This window comes from Tupaia chinensis, unplaced genomic scaffold (assembly GCF_000334495.1).
Source record: "Tupaia chinensis unplaced genomic scaffold, TupChi_1.0 Scaffold000494_1, whole genome shotgun sequence".
Taxonomy (NCBI): Eukaryota; Metazoa; Chordata; class Mammalia; order Scandentia; family Tupaiidae; genus Tupaia; species Tupaia belangeri.
In genome coordinates this window covers 3,206,145-3,219,302 of record NW_006160006.1, presented here as the reverse complement: position 1 = coordinate 3,219,302, position 13,158 = coordinate 3,206,145, and positions in this window count along the sequence as shown.

Here is a 13,158-nt window from a genome sequence, read left to right as displayed (position 1 = left end):
GCTTTGCTTATGTTTAAATATCCAGAGTACATCAAACATCACAGAAGTCATTGAAGCTACTGTGCCAGAATCTACCGTAAATAAAAGAGCAGACTGAGGGTCATGCTTTCATTTGTCCCACATGGCTACCTTTCAAGTCATAAACAGCAGAACATAGCCTGATTAGCACGCAAATATCAAAGGCAAAAACATGACTGTTCGCTGCTCTGAGAAACTCTCTCAGGGAAAGAAAACAGAAAAAGTGTTATCAGTAGGCTCGTTATAAGGAAGGAAGGCTGAGAAAAGAAGAAGGTATCAAGGTTTGCCTCTCTCATCTTCTCTGCATCTCCTGAAATCCTATTATCAAGCCCAAATCATTCATACCTAGACCAGTGGCAAGATTGGTCTTAACTGGTCTCCTACCTCCGTCCTAGCACCCTAACTCCCAGAGCCTGGTTCTCCCTACTGAACGAACATCCTTGACAGGGTTGCCAAATCATCTACCAGCCAACGCACACCCAGGCACATTTCCTTCCCCAAAATCTCCAATCCCCATTGTCTCGTGATCCCTGTTGTCTAACAGTAAAGTTCAACATTCGCAGTCCTCCCAACTCACCCTTGTTTGAGGAACAGACCAAATACACCTGGAGGCCAGCCGTGCCTTCTCTACGCAGGGAAAACCACTCTCTCAGCAAGTATCATAAACAGTCGTCTGAGGTAGACACTGGTATTTGCCGCCTTCTGCGGAGCGCGTAAGCTAGGGAAAGGCTACGGGGTCTGCCTGCTGAGGTTCACAGTCTACTTCCTACTTCTGTGGCCTAGGGCTAGTCTGATGTTTCTATGTCTCAGACTCAACAGAAAAATGGGGGAATGAAAGTGTCTGCACCACTGGGTACACGTACAGACTAATTCAGATAAACTATTTACAACAATTGTAGATATTGTCAGTGGTGTCTAGCCTGTGCTATCTAGCACAGAGCACCACACAACACGATCTGGGCTACTCAGTATATCTTCTGAATGAAATAATCAATTGGAATTCAATAATAATGTAGCCAAATAGGTATTATTGCGTTCAATATGGAAATCCTATTAAAGTTGAAAATTTCCAAACTCTTTAGTGTGGAAACTAAACACAAAACACAGTGGAAACTCTACTGTGTTTATAAATTATAAAAAATAAAACAGTGATCTGCTTGTTTTAGACCTATTATAATAAAATTCATCCAAACAAAAAAGAATTTTAAAAATGATGGGAAAGAAAGGCCAGCCATCAGTATGTGTCTCTTTTGTCGATGGAATTCTTAGCAAACCCTGCCTCTTTGCTAATCCTTCATCACAGAGAGTCCTCCAAGTAATCAATCTGCATTTCCCCCAGGGATGCAATGACTCTCTCAGCCTTTTCCAGTGAGAATGAACAGACTCCAAGTCATTGAACAGGAAGGTGGTTGGTACACATGTTGGTGCCCAAATCTAGCCAATCACCTTTCCTTAGCCATTCCCAGCTTTTGTAGTTGTTACTTTAAGTTTCTATTTCAAATTTCTTAGGTCATCGGGAAAGCCCTGATGTGTTTCTCGCAAAACTGCGTCATGACTTTCCCGACGACCCGATACATCGACCTCTTCATCAATGACGGTTGCTCCTTCTCACTGACCTCCAGAATTCTCTCACAGTCCTGGCTTGTCCAATGGATATCTCCAGCCCTGGCATTTTCTTCTCGGGCCTTCACTAATATATTTAAGACTATGATTTTAACTTGGGAATAGAGAAAAGAAATCTACAGTGAGAAAAGAGGAGTGAAACAGATTCACAAAGGGAGTTTCCTGCCCCTCCACAGTGCTCTACTCCCTGACTGCCTCCAGGGATGAAGAATCCTGCTGTGAAACTTGCTACAAACCCTCACATCCTCCCCTTTTCATTCAACTGCTTCTATTCTAACAGAATGACTCTTTTCGGGTGTTTTTTACTAGTCTGCAATAAAAAAAAAAAATTATAGTCCTCATGCCACTATGGCCTTCATTAATGTCATGAAACCTCTATCTTTGCCTCATATTTTACTGTAGCAAAATAAGAGATGTACTGGAAATAACAAGTAATCAGCCAGCAAGGTGTGCTGTGAAGAATGTAGTGACCATTCCCCAAACCTGTGGCACAGCGCCCTCACACTCACCCTGAGCACTCTAACCAGACTCTCTCTCAACAGCCCTCACTTGGGGACACTCTCACTAGAGCTGGATTTCAATCGGACTCTGTCTCTCTCTTTACTCTAGAGCAAATGTCCTGGAGGTTTCATTGATTAGATGAGCAGCTCAAGTTGAAGACATTGATAACTGGGGACCAGCACGTGGCGTGGTGGTTAAGATGCTGGACACTCCCATATGGCCAACCGTGGTTTGAGTCCTGAACCTGGTGGCTTGCTTTCTCAAATTAAAATAAATGAATTAATAAATAAAATTTTAAATATACAATTATTTAAAAAAAAAAGACGTTGGTAACTGAACCTAGGTTGGAATATTGAGTATTAGAGACCCAGGTAATTATAAATATTCCATAAGTGCACCTAGACAGCCATGTGCCCAAACAGAAGAGAGTTTGCCTATCCCTTTTTTCTCATATCTCTAATGCACCTATTTTCTTTCTAATTTTGAACCACCAACCTTACCCTAATATAGATGTATTTATTTTTAAAAATTTAAATAAATATTTTACAGATGGCCTAATTATTTTTTAAATAATTATTCATTTACATATCCAGGTCTAGGATTCAATCCATAGTCAGCCATGTTGGAATCCAGTCCCTTTAACCACCATGCCACATGCAGACCCCAGGATGACCTAATTCTTAATCCCTTCACTTTATCTTAAATAGTAAGCTTGTGTAATAGTCTGAAAATAAAATTGGGGTATGTGACAACTAATCCTCTTTCTCCAAATTTGGTCTTTCTCCAAATTTGATTCAGTGATAATCCAACCCCTTATAAAAATTCAAGGCATTGCACACACGCACACACACACACACACACACACACACATACACGAAATTCCATTCGATTTTATTGCCAACCAATCAAAATTAAAGTCTCTATGTTCCCATTCTCTGATTTATCTTCCTAGGAGGATTTAGCAATCCTGGTGAAATAGCTACTAACTAAGATTTCATCTGATTTAAAAGTCTCCATTTAGCCCCAGGTGACAAAGATATATGACCTTTGGGTATTTATTCTAAAAGAAAAAATATATACAATGTAAAGGAATTTTCATTGTGCTCGAGGTGACATTTGCTGCTAAGTGTTGGAAGATATTTCCATCAGTGCCCTCCTTCATGCCTTCTCTCATTGAGGTATGGCTCCTCAGACCTCACTCCCTCCAACTCCAACTTCAGTTACGTTTCATGTCCTCTTGCAAGCATGCTTCCATGTCTGCAGAGCTGAAATGTCAAGTTGATGGATCACAACCAGAAACTCCATTCGGGACTAGGTGCCTGTGATCTGTCAGTGCCTGAAAATTTGCTTCTTGCTGGATCTGGGAGACAAATCAGGACAATGGAACTGCACATTATTTTATATCCCGTTTTAAATAAATGAACATGTACCCATATTAGAATCAGGTCAGACATCACGGGATTCAATATGGCTGTGATTCGTGGAAGTGAGCCAGCTAAGGCCCCTCCAAGCTCTCCTCTGGATTTTCAGATGCACAATGGAAATGACTATGACCTTCGACTTCAAACTCTACTTCTATTTGCTCACTTCACGTTCCTCTTCTCCTTGAACTCATCCAGATCCTAATCTAAAGATGATTCTTTGAATTCGTTCGGGATGATGCCATTTCTGTCTCCAACAGAGCCCTGGGGAAACTATCATACATCTATTTTATCTCCAGTGACTATCAAATCATATTTTACCATATAAAAGTTAGAAAGACTTTATCAGCTTTATTAAAGCTGTGAATTTTGTTTTTAAAACCTGCCAAAAGCCTTGCTCCTAAAATCTTCTAAAAGCAAATTAACTTTTATCTCTTTCTTTCTCATCTTAGTCCTCCAACCAGGGCAACCAACAGACACTCCACATGGCGGTGTGCCTAGGAAACATCCTATGAGTCAAGGTACCAGAGTGGTATTTCACTTTATTCTATACGGATTCATATTTGGCACACACATCGCTCAAAAGGAAAACCTGCACACCTAAGAACTGCAGGCCAGTCAGGGTTGTTGGAGGCAATGCCCACGCACAAAGTGCAATAGCTGCTCTGCATTGCTTGAAGTTATCCACCCAGGACCTCCACAAATGTGCCTTCTTTTCTCCTCTAGGGCTCCTCCTCTGCCCTCTGTGAAACCTGATCTGACTCTAGCCTGGTCAGAGTCCCCACTGCCCTTCCTCTCCCATGCCCCTCACAGGAGCCACTCCAGAGTACCCTGACCCCTGAACGCAGAATGTTCCTTCATACCTTTCGACTTTTGCTCTGAACCATCCCTCTAGCTGAATTCCCTTTATCTTTTCTGCCTGTTGAAATCCTACAACTCTTTTAAGGACGGGATCAGATACACACTTTCCCGCCTGCTCCCTGGGATCTAACCACATTTCCTCCTTTCTCTACACTCTTACCACTTGTACCTCTTTTCCTTGTCAGTCTCCCTTTTTTCATCAGATGCCCATGACCGTCCTGGTATTTCCAATACTGGACATATAGAACACACTACTTAAAAACTCACATTAGAATAAAAAGAGAGATGATGAGTTACAAAGTGTGATGTTGAGTTTGTGTATGGATTTTGAACTTGGTGCATTTTCTAGGATAAACCAAACAACAGCTGAATGATAATAATGCCCTGAGGCTGCCCCACCCAGACTGCACCTGTAGATTTAGTGTTTTATTTGTTCTATTTGCCTACCAACACCTTTTGGCAAGGTGGGGCCACTTTCCAGGATGTGGGTAAAACGTGTCAAATCTTTGGCGTTAGGAAACTATACTCCTTCTTTCTCTTTTTTTTTTTTTTCCTCCATGATGGAGAATGTGTACATGGCACATGAGACAGAAGCATGCTTAACCAGGTCTCGTCCCACTGCAATCTCTTTTCCTCAGCCCTCCAGTTCATCAGGATCTTGGACACCTATGTACATGCCAAACATGTTTTCGGGCCCCAGAGATCTGATCCCAGGACTGGAGCTGAAATGTCAAGTTGATGGATCACAACCAGAAACTCCATTCGGGACTAGGTGCCTGTGATCTGTCAGTGCCTGAAAATTTGCTTCTTGCTGGATCTGGGAGACAAATCAGGACAATGGAACTGCACATTATTTTATATCCCGTTTTAAATAAATGAACATGTACCCATATTAGAATCAGGTCAGACATCACGGGATTCAATATGGCTGTGATTCGTGGAAGTGAGCCAGCTAAGGCCCCTCCAAGCTCTCCTCTGGATTTTCAGATGCACAATGGAAATGACTATGACCTTCGACTTCAAACTCTACTTCTATTTGCTCACTTCACGTTCCTCTTCTCCTTGAACTCATCCAGATCCTAATCTAAAGATGATTCTTTGAATTCGTTCGGGATGATGCCATTTCTGTCTCCAACAGAGCCCTGGGGAAACTATCATACATCTATTTTATCTCCAGTGACTATCAAATCATATTTTACCATATAAAAGTTAGAAAGACTTTATCAGCTTTATTAAAGCTGTGAATTTTGTTTTTAAAACCTGCCAAAAGCCTTGCTCCTAAAATCTTCTAAAAGCAAATTAACTTTTATCTCTTTCTTTCTCATCTTAGTCCTCCAACCAGGGCAACCAACAGACACTCCACATGGCGGTGTGCCTAGGAAACATCCTATGAGTCAAGGTACCAGAGTGGTATTTCACTTTATTCTATACGGATTCATATTTGGCACACACATCGCTCAAAAGGAAAACCTGCACACCTAAGAACTGCAGGCCAGTCAGGGTTGTTGGAGGCAATGCCCACGCACAAAGTGCAATAGCTGCTCTGCATTGCTTGAAGTTATCCACCCAGGACCTCCACAAATGTGCCTTCTTTTCTCCTCTAGGGCTCCTCCTCTGCCCTCTGTGAAACCTGATCTGACTCTAGCCTGGTCAGAGTCCCCACTGCCCTTCCTCTCCCATGCCCCTCACAGGAGCCACTCCAGAGTACCCTGACCCCTGAACGCAGAATGTTCCTTCATACCTTTCGACTTTTGCTCTGAACCATCCCTCTAGCTGAATTCCCTTTATCTTTTCTGCCTGTTGAAATCCTACAACTCTTTTAAGGACGGGATCAGATACACACTTTCCCGCCTGCTCCCTGGGATCTAACCACATTTCCTCCTTTCTCTACACTCTTACCACTTGTACCTCTTTTCCTTGTCAGTCTCCCTTTTTTCATCAGATGCCCATGACCGTCCTGGTATTTCCAATACTGGACATATAGAACACACTACTTAAAAACTCACATTAGAATAAAAAGAGAGATGATGAGTTACAAAGTGTGATGTTGAGTTTGTGTATGGATTTTGAACTTGGTGCATTTTCTAGGATAAACCAAACAACAGCTGAATGATAATAATGCCCTGAGGCTGCCCCACCCAGACTGCACCTGTAGATTTAGTGTTTTATTTGTTCTATTTGCCTACCAACACCTTTTGGCAAGGTGGGGCCACTTTCCAGGATGTGGGTAAAACGTGTCAAATCTTTGGCGTTAGGAAACTATACTCCTTCTTTCTCTTTTTTTTTTTTTTCCTCCATGATGGAGAATGTGTACATGGCACATGAGACAGAAGCATGCTTAACCAGGTCTCGTCCCACTGCAATCTCTTTTCCTCAGCCCTCCAGTTCATCAGGATCTTGGACACCTATGTACATGCCAAACATGTTTTCGGGCCCCAGAGATCTGATCCCAGGACTGGCCATGGAGCCTCCAGTACTGTAGCCCAGCACACTGCAAACTATACCACCAAAGGCTGGGCCCTGGAAACCATATTTCTTTTGTTTTTGAGAGATTCTTACTATAGGACTCATGTGCTCGCCAAAGAGACAGAAAGAGAGAAATCACTCCCCAGGGGGATGGCCACACCACAATCCCATGTCTTCCATTTTCCTCTCTGGATTTTGAGCACTCACACACACGCACCCGGTTTGAGTTTTAAGTCACGGAGTCTGGCGCCCTAACCGCGGTCGGCTATGTGGGAGTCCATAGATGATGTAACTATTATGCCATCTGCTGGTCCCTATTTCTAAAACAAACAAACAAACAAACAAACCAAACCCAAAAGATTCACTCACACTTGCATTTTTCAGCATTATTTAAGAAGCAGGAAAAATATCAAAAGACTGGGCCATTGATGATGATGTTAATGTTGGTCTGGGGCTATTTCTGTCTCCTTTGCCAGTTGTAAGTGACAATGCTGGGGACAAAGACTACAGGGCCTGTCTTATTAGCCTTTGTTTCCTAAGCAATAAGAACACAGTCTGGGACAAGACTGGCCTTAAGTGTAAGCAGAATGAATGGCAGAAAATCAGTTGATAGATGTGCATGCACAATATTCTTGCTCTCTGAAAGCCTGTTTTATTCATTGCCTTATATTAAAGCTGAGAATGTGTCTACCCAGTTTCAATAAGTATATGTCAAGTAAATGATTAAATAGAGCTAGATCCTGGAGGCCCTAAACATCAAGTTAAACTTCGGACTCCGGCCTAATAACAATCAGAAGTCATTACAAAGTTTTGAAGCCAGAAAGTTATGTGGTAAGATTTCAGTTTAAAAGGCCATGCTGGTGGCAGAATAAAAGAGGATAAAATGCTGGGAGAACGTTCAGAGGCTCTTATTCTTGTCTGAGAGACGCCACCACCACAGATTAGGATAGTGGTAGTCGGTCTGGAGAAATGAGAACTGATTTGACAGAGCTTTAGGACGAAAAGTCGCTAACACGTGGTTATTCATTGTGTCAAGCGTGAGTCGAGTAAATGCCGATGCGGAGCTGGATGGTGAAGCCACCGAGTAGGAGGGGTGGATTTTGCAGGGAGGACTGTGGATTTGGTTTAACACATATCTTGGACTTATGAGAACTTGGATCCAGCAGAGAGGTCTAGTAGATGACTGATTACTTAGCTCAGCAGCTTAGGAGAAAGGTCTCTCCTAGAAAGTACAGCATTCAGCGGGTGCAAACTGATGGCCCACGGGCCAAGTCCTGCCCACAGGTTTGTTCAACCAGCACAGCATTTAAAAAATTTTTGTGTTAGGTGAAAACTTTTAAAGAAAAGAAGACTTCACATAAAAATCTGGAATTTTCACTTTCTCTTTCAAAAGTTGAAGATCTAGTAAGGTGAGCAAAGCGTGAGGGCTGAGAGGGGTCTCCCCCTTCCATGGAATGTTCTCTCAGATGACCATAGAACCCTTACTCCACGCTGCCTTCCATAGCTCGTGGTTCCAGGTACACCAACGTGTCTGTGTGACTATTCTCAGCACTAAGGTAAGAGAAAGTGAAGTCCTTCTGACACTACTATCTCTATTCAAAGTCAGAAACTGAAATCCAGTAAAGGAACTGGTTCAAGGGGGAGTTTCTTACACTTACCTGGCATCGTTTTATGGAGCGCTCCTAAAGGCATGTGACCTCGTGACCTGTGCCACAATTTCAAAAAGTAATCCGAGTTACTGCCATGATACCCATCCCGGAGTTCCTTCTCAGGGGCCAACCGCAGGTGGTTCTTTCTCTGGGCTACCGCAGCCTGGAGGTCAAGTTCTGTTCTTGCCTCATTTCCTTCGCTGTCACAGCAAACTAGTTTTACATCCTTGTTAAATTGGTGATAAGTAATTCACTTACAATAAAATTATGTTTATTGATATTTTCTAATGAACCGATGATGGAGGAAGACTAAAGCGTCACCTGATCCCGAGAGCAGGAAGGTACTAACATGGGCTAGTACCAGGGCCTGGGCATTACTGGCAATGTCACCTCTCCATGTGGCACAGACCTGTTTACAGATGCCTGAGACCTCTTCAGGCCGAGAATGAAGCACATCTTACATGAAGGTGAAGCATTGCGTAGTCGTATTTAATAAAACCAAGCAAACAAGGACCTACGCCACTTGGGTTCAGATAAAAATTCTGCCACAAACTCACTGTCATTGTGCTAATTAAACTTTCTAAACCTTTCTATAGAAAGGGGGTTAAACAGTAGCTGAATAATTTGCCTTTGAAAATTGTGGGAGTTAATACACAAAGCACTATAAACCCATATAACACTTCACAAATTTTAGTTGTGGTTACATTTCCTGGAGGTAATGGCAATACCATATGTTGACTCTGCCCTGTGTTCAAGCCAGTCTGTCATCAGCTTCTTCCTGGTCAACACTACAATACACTGGTAGTTTCACTCAGAGAGAAAACAGGGGCCTTTCACAGGTTCCAAGGAAAAGCATATTTACTATCCTTTCAGATGGTCACGCTTTGGCTACCTCATGGTATCCCTTATTGCTAACTTTACATATTTTGATAAATTTTCCAGAAAAGCCTCTCTTTCAGAGGCTAGGGAGTTTGTGTGACTTGCTAAAAGATCAAATATTGCGAATAGTCTTCACTGTCAACCAGGCACCCAGAGGTGCAATGGTGCCCCCTGATGAGAATGCTCTGTCAGTGCACCTCACAGGTGAGCAGATGTGCTGAGGGGAGGTACTAGGACTGACTAGAGGTCGGTGGGTCTGCCTGCTCCTCTCCATTTTATGAGTAAAGTCATTGACCACAGTTCTCTTCACTTAACCCACAATACCATCAGAAGTTGACCTTTATTCTAGTATTTCTGGAATTCTCTTTATATTCAGAAATGCATTGCCAGAAACAGAAGTTCTTAAAATTCTACTTTGCTTCGAGTTTCATTTACAGTTAACAAACATATAGAAGAGGGGAATTCATTAAATTTCCATTTTATTTCAGAGAAAACCAAGATTCAAAGAGAGTATTACTCCATTTTAATGTAACTAATAAATGATAAACTTAGAATTTAGTAAATCTGAGTCCTCTTAAAGTTGAGGCATTAAAAATAAAGGCATGTATAATATATATGCACATTAGACATGATTATACTGTGTGTGTGTCTGTACATCACATCTTTGCCCTCAGCAACCTGCATCATCTAGGGGGTGATAGTCTATACACGAATCTCAGTACGTTTGTTTATGGAAATGAGAAGATGCCCAGAAGCATCTGACCTGGTTGGACTAAACCAAAGGTGGGCCTCAGTGATGAGCTCAGCTGTGGAGAATGAGCAGTTCGCCAGGTGAGGGAGGAGCGAAGCAGAATGCTCCTGTCTCTGGCTAAAGCCCAGCTCTGTTCTATTCTGTGACCTTTAGGATTAGGTGCAGGTGCATCAAGTAAACCAAAAGATGAGTCTTTTTAAGAACATAGACGTCTGTTCCTCTCACACGGGAGAAGTCCAAGGGTGTCTGGCCCGCGGTTACTCAGCAGACCTCTGGCATCTTAGGAACCAGATCCCTCTCTTTCCATTCTTCGGCTGTAAGTCCAAGTTGGCTCCTGAAAGCTCTGGAGCTCCAGCCACCACAGCCCTGTGCCGCCAAAGATGGAGGAGAAGGAGAAACAAAGGCCGCCCCACCCTGAGTCTGCACTTGGTATGCCCTCTCAGAAGCGGCCGGCAACACAACTACTCCCTCCTTATCGGCCGTGGCCCCTGCTGCAGGGAGGCTGGGGGAGTTCGTCCTCTGCACTGCATTCTCTGTACAGTTAAAAAGCGCCTTCTGCACCAAGGAGGGGGAGCTGGATGACCGCCGGCCCATGGCTTCTCCCAAATTTCAAATCTGTCTTCCTCAAACGAGTACTTCCCCAGGTTCAAATATACATTCAGGGAATTAATAAAAGGAACCACTGGGGTGGTCAACAGCAGTCCGAGTCCAGGACCTGTACGCTTGCTTTCTCTCTCTCTGTCTCACTCTCTAGTGAGCGCACACGCCCTACCTATAGCAAATTTTAAAATAATAAGTTTATATATGGGACCCATAAGTTCACATATGATTTAGCCTAAGAAGCACTAGTACATCCTTCCGCCTCATGTATAACTAGTTGAAATTCACTTTAAAAAGAGCACTTTGACCCCAGAAACTCTTCTTCAAACACAGCTAAGGAAGGACCTCTCCCCAGCAACAGTAAAGACTAGAGGTTTACTTTCTTGAAAAGTCTGAACTATAGAGCATCTAGTCCCAGAGACATCAGGCATGACGGATGGAGGGAGAAAAATGGGAGGGAGTGGGAGTGCTGTGACCCAGCCCACCACTGCCACCCCAGCACCACCTCTGCTGCCCTAGAGCTGCCCACTGAAGCCACAGCACTGCCACTGCCACCCCAGCACTGCCCACTACTGCTCCAGCCCACCACTGCAGCTCCTTCCCTCCACCTACACCCACTCACTGCCCAGAGGATGGCTGTCCACCACAACCTTGAAGGATTTACGTTCAGGGAAACTGACAAGCCCAGGAAGAAGGAGCTCTAGACTGTCGATCTCACAAACCCTCTAGAGTAAAGCCCAGCAGCTGACCAACCCTCTGCTGTCATGGAGCATCCAACCAGCACTGTGGAAACGATCGGGAGTTACAAACCACACCTCTGTGCATAGCCTCCAGCAGGAAAGGAGAGAGGTGACACTGTGAAACACAAAGACCTTTTAAAAACCTCTAATTAACCAACTTGGAGAAATAACAGAGAGAAAGGGAAAGTTGCTACCAATAAAGAATACCCAGAGCAGGGCGGCAAGCCTTCAGGTTTGCCCAGAACTGTCTCAGTTTGCACTGAAAGTCCCACATCTCAGGGAACCTCATAGTCCCAAACAAACCAGGACAACCGTGACCCTACCTAAGGGTGGAGTGTGTTAATAAAGACACAACAGCAGAAATAACAAGTCAATAGAAGGAAAACAAAACTGAGGACACAGGCAGGAGTAGGAAAAAAAAAAGATCAAAAATAGAAGAGAAAACATCTTTTTAAAATATAGGAAATCTGTCCAGGAGGAAGATTACTGAATTATAAGAGCTCTGAAAAGAGAAAACAGAATATAGAAGTGAGGAAAATGTCAAAGAACTAATATAAGAACATTCTGCAGAAAGGAAGGACGTAAGTTTCCATACAGAAGAGGCTCACTGAGGAACGAAAGCAGGGCTGCGGGGAGGGGCAGAGCACAGCACCCAAGGGCATCATCAGAGCGGGTTCAGGACACCCAGAATGAAGAAATCATCCTTAAGGCAGAGGAGGCAGAGGGGAGCACAGGGAGATCAGACCAGGCTCGAAGGGTGTGCAGGGAATGAGGACCCGAACGACCAGCACACGCATTTATCGCTCGACAGCAACGCTGGCAGCTGTCATTCATAGATCAGCCTTCACAGTTCTGAGAGAAAGTGACGTGCAACGTTGACACCTACGCGCAGTGCACCAGGGCAAATGCACAAGGACAGCTTCTGCACACAAACGACGTAGCTACAAATTGTGGCTCACCTGATGGCACTCTGACCATTTAAAACAATTCATCTGACAAATCTTATTGAAGAATAAAGTTGACCTCTACTGACATGGGAAGAATTCCTATATATATTAGGTTTTTAAAAAGCAAGTTTCAAACTAGGAATAGTCTATGCGAGATTTTTACAGAAGAATACACACAGAGAAAGAGAGATAAGAGAACTGGGAAGAGAATTTTTAATGAAGAGAGCTTAGAAATGTAGCCTTTTATTTTTTACTTTATCCAGTTCTATAGATTTTTGTCTTAAGATGTACAAATTATTTTTAAATACTTGTTTATTTCATTTCTTTGTGATGACAGCACCATCTACTGGCCTATGTTAACTTTAAAAATATTTTTGAGAAATAAGCTATATTAAGTGGGCAGATCAGAAAATGCATGTCAATCTGTTGTTTGTGGTAAAAGTAAAATGAATATTTTTACATATGTGATTATATATACAACACATACCTCTGAAAGGACATACACAAAGTACTGGCCTTGGTTATCCTCTTTAGTGAGGATAATTGGATGGCTGACAGTAGGAAGAAGTACAAGAATTTTCCCTGTGTACCCTTTGAACTTTGCAGATTTGGAGCCTTGTTACTATAAAGTGTGACTTGAAGACAAGTTCATGTCTAAGCAAAATTTGCTTGGTGCTGCTTTCAGATCCTGATACCACTCAC